The following is a 13,763-nucleotide window of genomic DNA, read 5'->3' on the forward strand; positions in this document are numbered from 1 at the left end:
AACTCCCCTTCCTATAAACGAATATTTGCCCCAATTTGTCCTCTTCAATTCAAACTTTATCTTCAGATTGTGATCTTTCCTACTTTTAAAGACACCACTCAAACGAATGTCATTCCACGCCTTCTCTCCACTGACAGCTCGGAACATACCACCTTGTCGAGCAGCTCATCTTCGTTCTCACAAGTCTTCCCAGCCCAAACTTTGCAAAAAAAATTAACGCTACTCTTTTGTCGGAAAACGCCCGGAACAAATCGAGCTGCTTTTCTTTGGATTTCTTCCAGTTCTTGAATCAAGTAATCCTGGTGAGGGTCCCATACACTGGAATCATACTCTATTTGAAGTCTTACCAAAGACTTGTATCGTCTCTCCTTTACATTCTTACTACAACCCCTATTGATTTGCAGAGATCTGTACCCTTTATTTACAATCCCGTTGATGTGATTACCCCAATGAAGATCTTCCCTTATATTAACACCTAGGTACTTACAATGATCCCCAAAAGGAACTTTTACCCCCATCAACCCAGTAATTAAAACTGAGAGGACTTTTCCTATCTTTGAAACTCACAAACTGACTTTTAACCCCATTTATCATCATACCAATCAATCAATCAATACCGATCTGCATTTAGGGCAGTCGCCCAGGTGGCAGATTCCCTATCTGTTGCTTTCCTAGCCTTTTCCTAAATGATTTCAAAGAAATTGAAAATTTATTGAACATCTCCCTTGGTAAGTTATTCCAATCCCTAACTCCCCTTCCTATAAATGAATATTTGCCCCAGTTTGTCCTCTTGAATTCCAACTTTATCTTCATATTGTGATCTTTCCTACTTTTATAAACGCCATTCAAACTTATTCGTCTACTAATGTCATTCCACGCCATCTCTCCGCTGACATCTCGGAACATACCACTTAGTCGAGCTGCTCTTCTTCTTTCTCTCAGTTCTTCCCAACAGAAACATTGCAACATTTTTGTAACGCTACTCTTTTGTCGGAAATCACCCAGAACAAATCGAGCTGCTTTTCTTTGGATTTTTTCCAGTTCTTGAATCAGGTAATCCTGGTGAGGGTCCCATACACTGGAACCATACTCTAGTTGGGGTCTTACCAGAGATTTATATGCCCTCTCCTTTACATCCTTACTACAACCCCTAAACACCCTCATAACCATGTGCAGAGATCTGTACCCTTTATTTACAATCCCATTTATGTGATTACCCCAATGAAGATCTTTCCTTATATTAACACCTAGATACTTACAATGATACTCAAAAGGAACTTTCACCCCATCAACGCAGTAATTAAAACTGAGAGGACTTTTCCTATTTGTGAAACTCACAACCTGACTTTTAACCCCGTTTATCATCATACCATTGCCTGCTGTCCATCTCACTACATTTTCGAGGTCACGTTGCAGTTGCTCACAATCTTGTAACTTATTTATAACTCTATAGAGAATAACATCATCCGCAAAAAGCCTTACCTCCGATTCCACTCCTTTACTCATATCATTTATATATATAAGAAAACATAAAGGTCCGATAATACTGCCTTGAGGAATTCCCCTCTTAATTATTACAGGGTCAGATAAAGCTTCACCTACTCTAATTCTCTGAGATCTATTTTCTAGAAATATAGCAACCCATTCAGTCACTCTTTTGTCTAGTCCAATTGCACTCATTTTTGCCAGTAGTCTCCCATGATCCACCCTATCAAATGCTTTAGACAGGTCAATCGCGATACAGTCCATCTGACCTCCAGAATCCAAGATATCTGCTATATCCTGCTGGAATCCTACAAGTTGAGCTTCAGTGGAATAACCTTTTCTAAAACCGAATTGCCTTCTATCGAACCAGTTATTAATTTCACAAACATGTCTAATATAATCAGAAAGAATGCCTTCCCAAAGCTTACATACAATGCATATCAAACTTACTGGCCTGTAATTTTCAGCTTTATGTCTATCAACTTTTCCTTTATACACAGGGGCTACAATAGCAACTCTCCATTCATCTGGTATAGCTCCTCCGACCAAACAATAATCAAATAAGTACTTCAGATATGGTACTATATCCCAACCCATTGTCTTTAGTATATCCCCAGAAATCTGATCAATTCCAGCCGCTTTTCTAGTTTTCAACTTTTGTATCTTATTGTAAATGTCATTGTTATCATATGTAAATTTTATTACTTCTTTGGCCTTAGTCTCCTCCTCTATCTTGACATTATCCTTGTAACCAACAATCTTTACATACTGCTGACTGAATACTTCTGCCTTTTGAAGATACTCACATACACACTCCCCGTGTTCATTAATTATTCCTGGAATGTCCTTCTTGGAACCTGTTTCTGCCTTAAAATACCTATACATACCCTTCCATTTTTCACTAAAATTTGTATGACTGCCAATTATGCTTGCCATCATGTTATCCTTAGCTGCCTTCTTTGCTAGATTCAATTTTCTAGTAAGTTCCTTCAATTTCTCCTTACTTCCACAGCCATTTCTAACTCTATTTCTTTCCAGTCTGCACCTCCTTCTTAGCCTCTTTATTTCTCTATTATAATAAGGTGGGTCTTTACCATTCCTTACCACCCTTAATGGTACAAACCTGTTTTCGCATTCCTCAACAATTTCTTTAAACCCATCCCAGAGTCTGTTTACATTTTTATTTACCGTTTTCCACCGATCATAGTTATTTTTTAGGAACTGCCTCATGCCTGCTTTATCAGCCATATGGTACTGCATAACAGTCCTACTTTTAAGACCTTCCTTTGTATCACATTTATTTTTAACTACCACAAAAACAGCTTCATGTTCACTAATACCATCTATTACTTCAGTTTCCCTATAGAGCTCATCTGGTTTTATCAGCACGACATCCAGGATATTTTTTCCCTCTGGTTGGTTCCATCACTTTCTGAATCAGCTGTCTTTCCCATATTAACTTATTTGCCATTTGTTGGTCATGCTTCCTGTCGTTCGCATTTCCTTCCCAATTGACATCTGGCAAATTCAGATCTCCCGCTACAATCACATTTCTTTCCATGTCGTTTCCCACATAGCTGACTATCCTATCAAATAATTCCGAATCCGCGTCAGTGCTACCCTTTCCCGATCTGTACACTCCAAATATATCAAGTTGCCTATTATCTTTAGAAATGAGCCTTACACCTAGAATTTCATGTGTCTCATCTTTAACTTTTTCGTAGCTTACAAATTCTTCTTTCACCAGAATGAACACTCCCCCTCCCACCCTTCCAATCCTATCTCTACGATACACACTCCAGTGCCGTGAGAAAATTTCTGCATCCATTATATAATTTCTTAGCCATGATTCAACTCCTATTAGAATATCTGGTAAATATATATCTATTAAATTAATTCTATTCCTTTCCTTACAATAGAATACCATTGCCTACTGTCCGTCTCACAACATTTTCGAGGTCATTTTCCAGTTGCTCACAATCTTGTAACTTATTTATTACCCTATATAGAATAACATCATCCGCAAAAATCCAAAGGTACAATAATACCGCCTTGAGGAATAATTCCCTTCTTAATTACCACAGGATCAGATAAAGATTCGCCTACTCTAATTCTCTGAGATCACTTTTCTAGAAAATATAGCAACCTATTCATTCAGTCTTTTGTCAAGTCCAATTGCACTTTTTTGCCAGTAGTCTCCCATGATCCACCCTATCAAATGCCTTATCTGCTTTATCTTGCTGAAATCCTACAATTCTACAAGTTGAGCTTCAATGTAATAATCTTTCCTAAACCCGAACTGCCTTCTATCGGACCAGTTATTAATTTCGCAAACATGTCTAATATAATCAGAAAAAAATGTTTTCCCAAAGTTTACATGCAATGCATGTCAAACTGACTGGCCTGTAATTTTCAGCTTTATGCCTATCACACTTCCCTTTATACACAGGGGCTACTATAGCAACTCTCTATTCATCTGGTATAGCTCCTTCACGCAAATAAGAAAGTAAGTACTTCACATATGGCACTATATCCCAACCCATTGTTTTTAGTATATTCCCAGAAATCTTGTCAATTCCAGCTGCTATTTTAGTTTTCAAATTTGTATCTTATTGTATATGTCATTGTTATCATAGGTACATTTTAATATTTCTTTAGCATTATCTTATATAGATCGGGCCGATGACCTTCGATGTTAGGCCCCTTAAAACAAGCATCATCTCTTATATAGATCAAAAGCTAAATTAGGTGAGGCTTAATAAGTATTATTTTAAAACAGAAATATATATGCATATGTGCATTGGCGTGTACATGAGGATTATCTATAGGAATGCCTTTTGTTTGTGACGTCTTTCTGCAATTGAAGTTCTTTGCTTTGCCTGTTTATTATTTAGGCTGACCCCGAATTAATTCCGAAACGGACGTCTTGATTCCCGCATGTATCCGACAGTGTAGTACGGTTCCACAGCTAAATGGTTAGCGTGCTGGCCTTTGGTCACAGGGGTCCCGGATTCGATTCCCGGCAGGGTCAGAAATATTAACCACAATTGGTTAATTTCCCTGGCACGGGGACTGGGTGTATGTGTCGTCTTCCTCATCACGACACAGTCCACGGTCGTCAAATGAAAAGACCTGCACCTGGCGATCCGACGTTCTCGGACACATCCCGGCACTAAATGCCATTTGCCACTTTTTTGCCGACAGCGTACATATCGATTCTCATTAGTCACCATCTTATTTTCCTATAGCGTACTTGTCGATTCCCATCAGCTAACAACAGTGCTATAACATTTCCCTTGCCATTTTACACAGACTTACGACTGTCTACATGCAATAGGCATGGTTAAAAATGTTTGGCATTTTGTTATTCCTATAATGTAAGTAGGCTAGAGTACAAGCAAACTTGCGATTGTCAAGAGTAAGTAATAAAATTATGGAGGTGGGAGAAACTTGTAGCAGATGTTTTGAAGATATTCATACCGGTTAATGGTTGAATTAGACAGCTTTTCCGTTTGTTCTTTTATGTACAGTAATTTTGTTTGTCCCGCATTTTTGGGAGTAGTTTTATTCTCAATTCTCATTTTAACGTAAGTTTCAGTTTGAACACACTTTAATGTCTCTAATATATGGAATATGTTGGGATGGGAAGAGTAAAATTGCTCGTTTGGGAGCAAAAATATACCATTTTCATTTACCTTATGAGTTATAAATATTTGATGGAACAACATAGTGCAACTCTTGAAGGTCCCATCTATAAAAATGTCCTGGATTCTTTCAGAATATTTAAATTGCTTTGGCATGAAAAACTCACAAATAAAACATCCCTCCCCCCCCCCCCCCCGCCCCGCCCCTGTTTGTGCTGAAAACATTTTTCGCCAGTGCTTCATGTAACTCTGGTAAGTTATTGGGCAACTTCAGAAGTTTCCGTAATCGAGTGGCATTAATATTTTTCCTTATTCGAACCAAATCATGAGTTGTGGGAGTGTCAATATCACCATTAGCTAACTCGATGTGTATACGTTTGGAGGGGCGCTCACACACATTTTATTCAGCCTTTCTCGTCACAATATTACTGACTCTCTGCCGGTTTAAATTTCATGATGATGGTCTAATTGCGAACCGAAAATACAATTTAAAGAATTTAATTTCACAAAACACTTACATGTTCTCCACGTACACTTGCATCTATCAACGCCATCGACGAGACACTTAATGGAAATAATTTATTATCGTCTATCACCAACATTTTCTTTCCCTTATCATTATACAGGGTTATTCACCTAACATGTTACACGGAAATAACTTCTAAACCATTAAAGATATCGACATTCTGTTTTCATATTCGTAAAGCGTACGCAGGGTCTTGCAAAATAACGTGCTACGTAGTCTCATAGGGTGATTAACAACCGAAATATTGATACTAACTCCATATTTTTAAATAGAACGGCACAAATTCATACAGCTGACTTAAAAGTTTAACTAAGTACAGGTTCAAGTATTTCCAAAATCGGACAGTTACTTTTTGAGATATAAATAGGAACAGCATGCGCGGTTTTGCATGCCGCATCAGACGGCGTGAAGTCGGGCAAGGCCATATTGACGCGTAAGCAGTTTCCTGGGAGTGAGTTCAGCCACAGAATGGATACCAAGCATGTAAGCACCTTGTACACATGTAATGAGTTTGCAAAGTGTGTATGACAGGCGAACACATGACAGGACAGAAAGGGTTGATGTGTTTAAAAGGAATAAAATAAGTACTTTGCCTTGAAAGGAACATAACGAAAGCTATAATTGTCACTGGTTTTAGTGTACAGTTCATACTACTCTATAAGTTGAGAAATAAACATAACACAAAACAACGGAAGAGCTCCTTCTAGAAAAGCAAATGTTCAGAGCTGATCGTGGTGGGATGGCAGCAACACTATTATTTATGTTTTATTTTACACGCATTAATCTCCGAAGAGCTAGAGCGTGACTGTAGTAGCGTGCATTCAGGTGAGCGCAGGTTCGAGTCCTGCCTCGCCCAACCTGCAAGTGATTTTCATTATGTCTCATGTTCAACACAGGCAAATACCGGATAGGTACCTTTGTGATAAGCCACGGCCGACGTCCTTTCCAAATACTTCCCACTCCCATCCGTGAGAAAAGACGCTAAATTGAGCGCAACCTATTACATGTCAAAACAAAACAACTTAAATCTCCCTTCCCCGTTGAGTGTTTGCCAGTCGTACAATAACGCTGCACACCCAGGGTATGTTACGGTACATCACATTATGTTTACAGTACATGCCTGGTATCCGTTCTGTGGCTGGAATTAAGGCCAGGAAACTGCTTACGCGTCAATATGTCCTTGCCCGACTTCACGCCGCTGTTCTCACTTATATCTCAAAAATTAATTGTCCGATTTTGAAAATACTTACATATTTGAACTTGTACGTAGTTGAACTTTCAGGCCAGATGTATGAATTTGTGCCGTTCTATTAAAAAATATGGAGTTAGTATCAATATCTCGGTTGTTAATCACCCCATGAGACTAAGTAGCACGTCATTTTACAAGACCCTGCGTACCATTTACGAATATGAAAACAGAATGCCGATATCTTTAATGGTTTAGAAGTTATTTCCCTGTAACATGTTAGGTAAATAACCCTGTATATCAAACACCATCGCTCATTCACACTGCAATGACTACTTACAACCCTGAGTAACGCGTGGTGCTGAAATGGAGAAGAGAAGCGCCGCTAGCCGAAATTTAGCGGAATCAACACGGATGTTATTGCTCAGCGAGCTTATCCAAAGCGGGAATGAATTCGTCCACTATTCGACCCCAGGGGAAAGCAAACTGGCAGCAGCGATTATTTCTTGTAGTTTTCCGATTCTTGCCGATCTGTTGACTTTTGCCCATAACTCAATAATTAATTCCTACGCTCGGGGCAGAGTGTTTGTGGCATTTTCAGTATAAGAATTCATCTTAAGTAGAGCCCCATTCTCACAGACGCCCAGATTGCCTATAAGGCTTCAAATACAGAGGCCACACGCCATTATTATTATTATTATTATTATTATTATTATTATTATTATTATTATTATTATTATTATTATTATTGGTTCAGGGGTCTGCTATTCTTTTAAACACATAATTTATTCTTAATTCTTGCAATGTTCGTGAAATACGCTCATTGTCCTCGAAAAAGAAAGGTTCTTATATCCCGCATTTTCCGTTTGAACTGCCCACGCTATTCATGATGGACGAAGATATTCTGAATTCATTCGACATTCGTTGCTGCCAGCTCTGGACCTCAAAAATAGTACCAAAAGACGATGCGATGAAGTGCAGTGAGATGAATCTTCTTACTGAGTTTTTACGACCGGATGCCCTTTCTGACGTCAACCTCATCAGAGGAGTTAATGAGATGAAATTAATGAAGTGATACATGATAGGTGAAAGGTAGAGGATGAAAATCGGTGCCGGCACATAGTCTACTCCTGTCGACACCAAAGTGCCTGTTTAAGGCTTAACATCACCATCAGACGGACGAATCACCCTCATGCCTTCACTGCATGTGAACACTGAGGAGAAGTTTGGAATTGAATCCAAGCTTTCAGCACGCAATTTGGTGGTTAGAAATTGTATACCACCACCTGTCCTACCCTGCCGGCCAACAAGGAATGCTTCAGTGCAAACGTATTACCTTACTGCATCCCTCAATTGCCGAAGGTGCTTGTTTACCATGTTCAAGGTTGCGGGATCGATGCAATAAGTTAACATTCCGGTACGTCGGCTTCTTCAAAAATCGTGAACATCGTTAGTGGGACATAAAACGAATAACATTATTACTGGAATTATTTTATGTGCACGTGAAATGTACCACAAAAAATAAATTTTATGTTTCCTTATTAACAGCTAAACTAATGATCTTAAAATCACTATAATAATGATTTATTATTAAACAGTATCCTCCTTATTCAATACATTATGGTATAATGTGAATTTAAAAACTTACATTTCACATTTGTCACATCTATACATGTTTCGATCCTAACTGGATCATTTTAAGTAGATTGCTAAAAATTGACATATCATAGTTTAAAAAAATTGAAGCAATAATGATGTTGCGAATGTTAAAATGCCCTTATTAAGAGAAAGTTCATACTTTTGAAAGTCGTGTTAGAATATTCAGTGCGCTAATGAAACATCAAGAGGATATTATAACAAGCTGCACACTGAAGATTTTAACACGACTTTTAAGAGCATTAACTTTTCTTAATAAGAACGTTTTAACATTCACATCATTCTTGCTTCAATGCTAAATGTTTTTAACTATGATATTCTTCCATTTTTAGCAATCTACTGAAGATAATCCAATTAAGATGAAAACATGAATAGATGTGACAAATGTGAAATTTGATTTTTTTAAATTCACATTATACCATAATGTATTGAATAAGAAAGATACTGTTTAATAATAAATAATTGTTATAGTGATTTAAAAAATATTAGTAAGTTACATGTGAAATGAACAGATTTGTTTCGTGGAGTAAATGTTACTTGTTATATCGAAAAATCTGCAAGATGAGTTAGATATAAATACTGGCTCAAAGCTAGCTCGCAAGATATCCTCATTTCTATCCTTCACTTCACTTCACTTTCCCTGCCTGTAGACATACTGTAGTTCGTTGAGCTTATAACGTAACCATAATAAGCAACACATGTAACAGGGAACTCGTCACTGTGACATTTGTAGATCAGGGACGATACGGTCAATGTTTCCTTCCTTCTACAACCACACATTATGGAAGGAAGTTACTGTCACAGCTTCACAACTGTATTCGGGATGAAGTACCTCGCACAAAGTTAAACACAATAAGACACGCAGATATTTGAGGGAGCATATTCACAAGCCTCAACAGTAGGATTTACCCAGATAATCCTCTTACTGTGTGGCAGACTGAGGTTCTAGGTAACAGAAACAGTATTCAGCCGTACGCAGTTACGGTTCAAAGTCAGCACATAATATGACCTGTCAGTTTTTGGCCTCGAGTTTGGTACATCTATATGTTTCGTTTGTGAGACTTTCATGTGTTGACGTATGGATAGAACAGTAAGAACATTTTTAATTTTTCAGTTCAGGAGTCACCCCTACTACACCCAAAACAAACAAACAAACAAACAAACAAACAAAAAACAAACAAACAAACAAACTCACTCACGTCGTACGGTGCTTAGTGCCGAGAGTGTGTTGGGACATGTTCGACTGCCAGATGCAGGTCTTTTGATGGGTTTTTCTTTCTATTTGTTTTACGTCGCACCGACACAGATAGGTATTTTGGCGACGATGGGATAGGAAAGGCCTAGGAGTTGGAAAGAACCAGCCATGGCCTTATTTAAGGTACAGCCCCAGCATTTGCCGGGTGTGAAAATGGGAAGCCACGGAAAACCATCTTCAGGGCTGCCGACAGTGGGATTCGAACCCACTGTCTACCAAATGTAAGCTCACAGCCACGTGCCCCTAACCGCACGGCCAACTCGCCCGATAAATACGGAGTTTGGTTGGAATATGTCCAGCCGTTTTCTAGTTTCAGGAGCACAACTAGACAGACATACAAACAAACAGACAGGTAGATAGACACACCAAAAGAAAATTTTAAAAATTTTAAACTTGAGACAATCGTTATTTTGTACTAAACTACCAGGAAATTTCGATGAAATCATTAATGTAGAGAAATGATCATTTATTTATGTGCATTACGATATTTCTATTATTTAGTAGCTGGGAGCATTTTATGGAATGAGAATCAACTAGAGATGATCGCTCAAATCTGTTACCGTCTATTGTCTTCAAAGTACTAGGAAGGCCTCTCTTGTCAGTAATGCTGATAAAGTGAATTCAATGTACCAAATTCTAAAGTAGTCAGTCAGTCAGTCAGTCAGTCAGTCAGTCAGTCAATCAGTCAGTCAATCAGTCAGATTTCAGCGTCTTCGGTCTCCGGAAACTGTAAACTTTGCTAGTGGGACGTACAACCAATAGTATTATTATTTATTAAATCTGTTGAAAGCATTTCCGAGATAAAATATATTTATGTAGAGAGAAAACATTGTAGCCTCCGTGGCTCAGGCGGCAGCGCGCCGGTCTATCACCGCTGGGTTCCGTGGTTCAAATTCCGGTCACTCTATGTGAGATTTATGCTGGGCAAAGCGGAGAAGGGGCAGGTTTTTCTCCGGGTGCTCCGGTTTTCTTTGTCGTCTTTCATTCCAGCAACACTCTCCAATATCATTTCATTTCATCTGTCTATCATTAATCAACGCCCCTGAGGAGTGTGACAGGCTTCGGCAGCCGTTACAATTCCTATCGTCGCCGCTAGATGGGGCTTCATTCATTCCAATCCTGATCCGGTAGAATAACTGGAAACATGCTGTAGATTTTTCTTTTCTTTTCTGAGAGGAAACATTGTCATAGAGATTAAGTTCTGGAAAATCGTCAATATGCAGTCGCTTCAGTGCGACCAGTATCCAGTATCGGAAAACAGTGGGTTCGAATCCCACTGTCGGCAGTCCTGAAGATGGTTTTCGGTGGTTTCCCATTTTCACACGAGCCAAATTCTGGGACTGTATCTTAATTAAGGCTACGGCCGCTTCCTTCCCACTCCTAGCCCCTTCCTGTCCCATCGCCGCCATAAGACCTATCTGTGTCGGTGCGACGTAATGCAACTTGTAAAAAAATCGTGATTATGTAATAAAGTAACACAATATTTTGTATTTGAAAACTGTCTCCCATTGGATATAATCCCATCGGAATCAGTATACTCTCGAAATAATTGATTACTATGAATCATGTTAAATAAATTAAATTTATGTAGGCGATGGATTAAAATTGGATGCGATTTCTACAGCACCACAGTGACAATTTCGTCTCGTAAAGATTGAGATAATCCGAATTTCTTCCGAAACGATTCAAAGCATTTCGGAGTAACACCGCGAGACACTATTAGAAATCCTATATGATTCAGATAAATTTTTTTCTAGAAATACCCAATTGTTTGTTCAGTCCTCAGCCCTAAGGCCGGTTGGATCCTCAACAGCTCCTCCATCAGCTGTCATAGATGGCCTAGGCATCACTGAAGAGGCGTACTAGGAAAATGAGGAGTGAGGTAGTTTCCCGTTGCTTTCCTGACCGAGTCAGAAGTTGCTATTACATATCAGTCTGCCAAGCCCACTGAAATGCATGCACTAACTAACCCCATGAGCAACATTTTCACACCATTCATAGCAGGAACTGGCTGCATAAGGAATGGCATTACTAGCATCACTCATACCTCAGTCACTTTCATATTATCAGAGCCAAGGATAAGACAGAGACAGGTCAATGAAAGTAACAAAATTGCTCTAGCCTATACCAGAAGACATAGTGCACTGTAAACACTAGGTCCCGCCAGCAAAGGCATACCCAATTGATAGCTTGTATAATTATATTATGTTTTTAACTTATTAAACTTCGTCTCATTTTCACCGCAGAAAACTCTCAAATATTACAAGATAAAGGAATATTCATCATTCAGACCTTCAGAAAATAATTAATCTCACCATGCGTCGACATATCCGTGAAGCAAAATACAAGCATCGTAGTTTAGGCACAAATTTAATTGTGAGTCCAAAATGCATATACTGTATACGAGTAGATATTATTATTATTATTATTATTATTATTATTATTATTATTATTATTATTATTATTATTATTATTATTATTATTATTCAAGATAATAGAAGTAAGGAAGGCACGAAATAAGAACTATCCCGAGTGAGAAAGCCTTTCTATGAAAGAGAAATTGCTTACCTTGAAGATGGATTTGAGTAGGCCTATTCAAAAGATATTTCTGAAGGAAAGAAAATAGAAAATGATAGGTCTTATGGCGACGATGGGACAGGAAAGGGCTTGGAGTGGGTATTTATTAAGGTATAGCCCCAGCATTTGCATGGTGTGAAAATGAGAAACGATGGAAAACCATCTTCAGGACTGCTGACAGTGGGGTTCAAACCCACTATCTCCGGTATACTGGCCTCACTTAGGCGACTGCAGTTATCGAGCTCGGTGTTAAGTTTTTAAAAGGGAAAAACTGTTGGAAAATTGATATGAAGAAGAAAGGAATTGACAGAAGACATCTTGAAATATGCAAGAGTTATTGAGATAGTACATGCATAGACTGTAATATGTAAGTAGATATAGCCTAGTAATAAGTTATAAACAAAGGAGAAGGTGACACGGAGACCACAATCAAACCACTCTATAAACTGATGATCCAAAGAACAGCGTGTGTTATCGAGATACACCGATTGGTGGTGCCGTATAGAGATTGTACCTACTATTTTGAGGTCATTCTATACACTGACTATGACTATATTGAGTACTTTTAATGCCAAGGCTCCGCTCAGCTCACAATACAGCATTGATCATTGACAAATCGTGTCCGGAGAAGGACATAGATATCGATCTTCCGCATTGTCTCGTTGTGCGAGTAGTGACGTCCTTATTCCTCTCAGGATACGCTTCTACCTTGAGTAATTGTTTGACCATTTCATTGTCGTCACGAACACCACTGCTTTCTAGCGAATCTCCGAGAACCCTATGGTGCCATACACCCGACATTTGTTGCTTATTGCAACTCATGTACGTCTCGTGCTGGCTTGTTTGGACCTCTAATTCTATTCTGAGTTGTTTTTTGTAATGATTGGCGGTGACTAGAGGACGCAGTCTTTTATTTACGTGAACAATTAAACAGTGCAGCAATTTTTATATAGCAAATTAACAGCACACAATCATGTTCTCTTCCCTTTAGATTACATTACATTCAGCTTTATGAGGTATATTACACTCCCTGCTGTGCCAGGCAGCTAGGTGGAAATGTAGTAAGCAGTCTGGCCTATGCTGACGACTTGGTCTTGAAGGCTGATTGTGCCGAAAGCCTGCAGTCCAATAGCTTGGAACTTGAAAATAAGTGCAATGAATTTGGTATGGAAATTAGCCTTTCGAAGACTAAACTGTCAGTAGGAACGAAATTCAGCATAATTGAATGTCAGATTCGTGATACAAAACTGGAACAGTTAGATAATTTCAAGTATTTAGGATGTGTGTTCTCCCAGGATGGTAATATAGTGAGATTGAATCAAGGTGTACTAAAGCCAATGCAGTGGGCTCGCAGTTGCGATGAACAGTATTCTGTAAGAAGAAAGTCAGATCCCGGACGAAACTATCTTTACATCGGTCTGTTTTCCGACCAAC

Source organism: Anabrus simplex, chromosome 6 (assembly GCF_040414725.1).
Source record: "Anabrus simplex isolate iqAnaSimp1 chromosome 6, ASM4041472v1, whole genome shotgun sequence".
Classification (NCBI taxonomy): domain Eukaryota; kingdom Metazoa; phylum Arthropoda; class Insecta; order Orthoptera; family Tettigoniidae; genus Anabrus; species Anabrus simplex.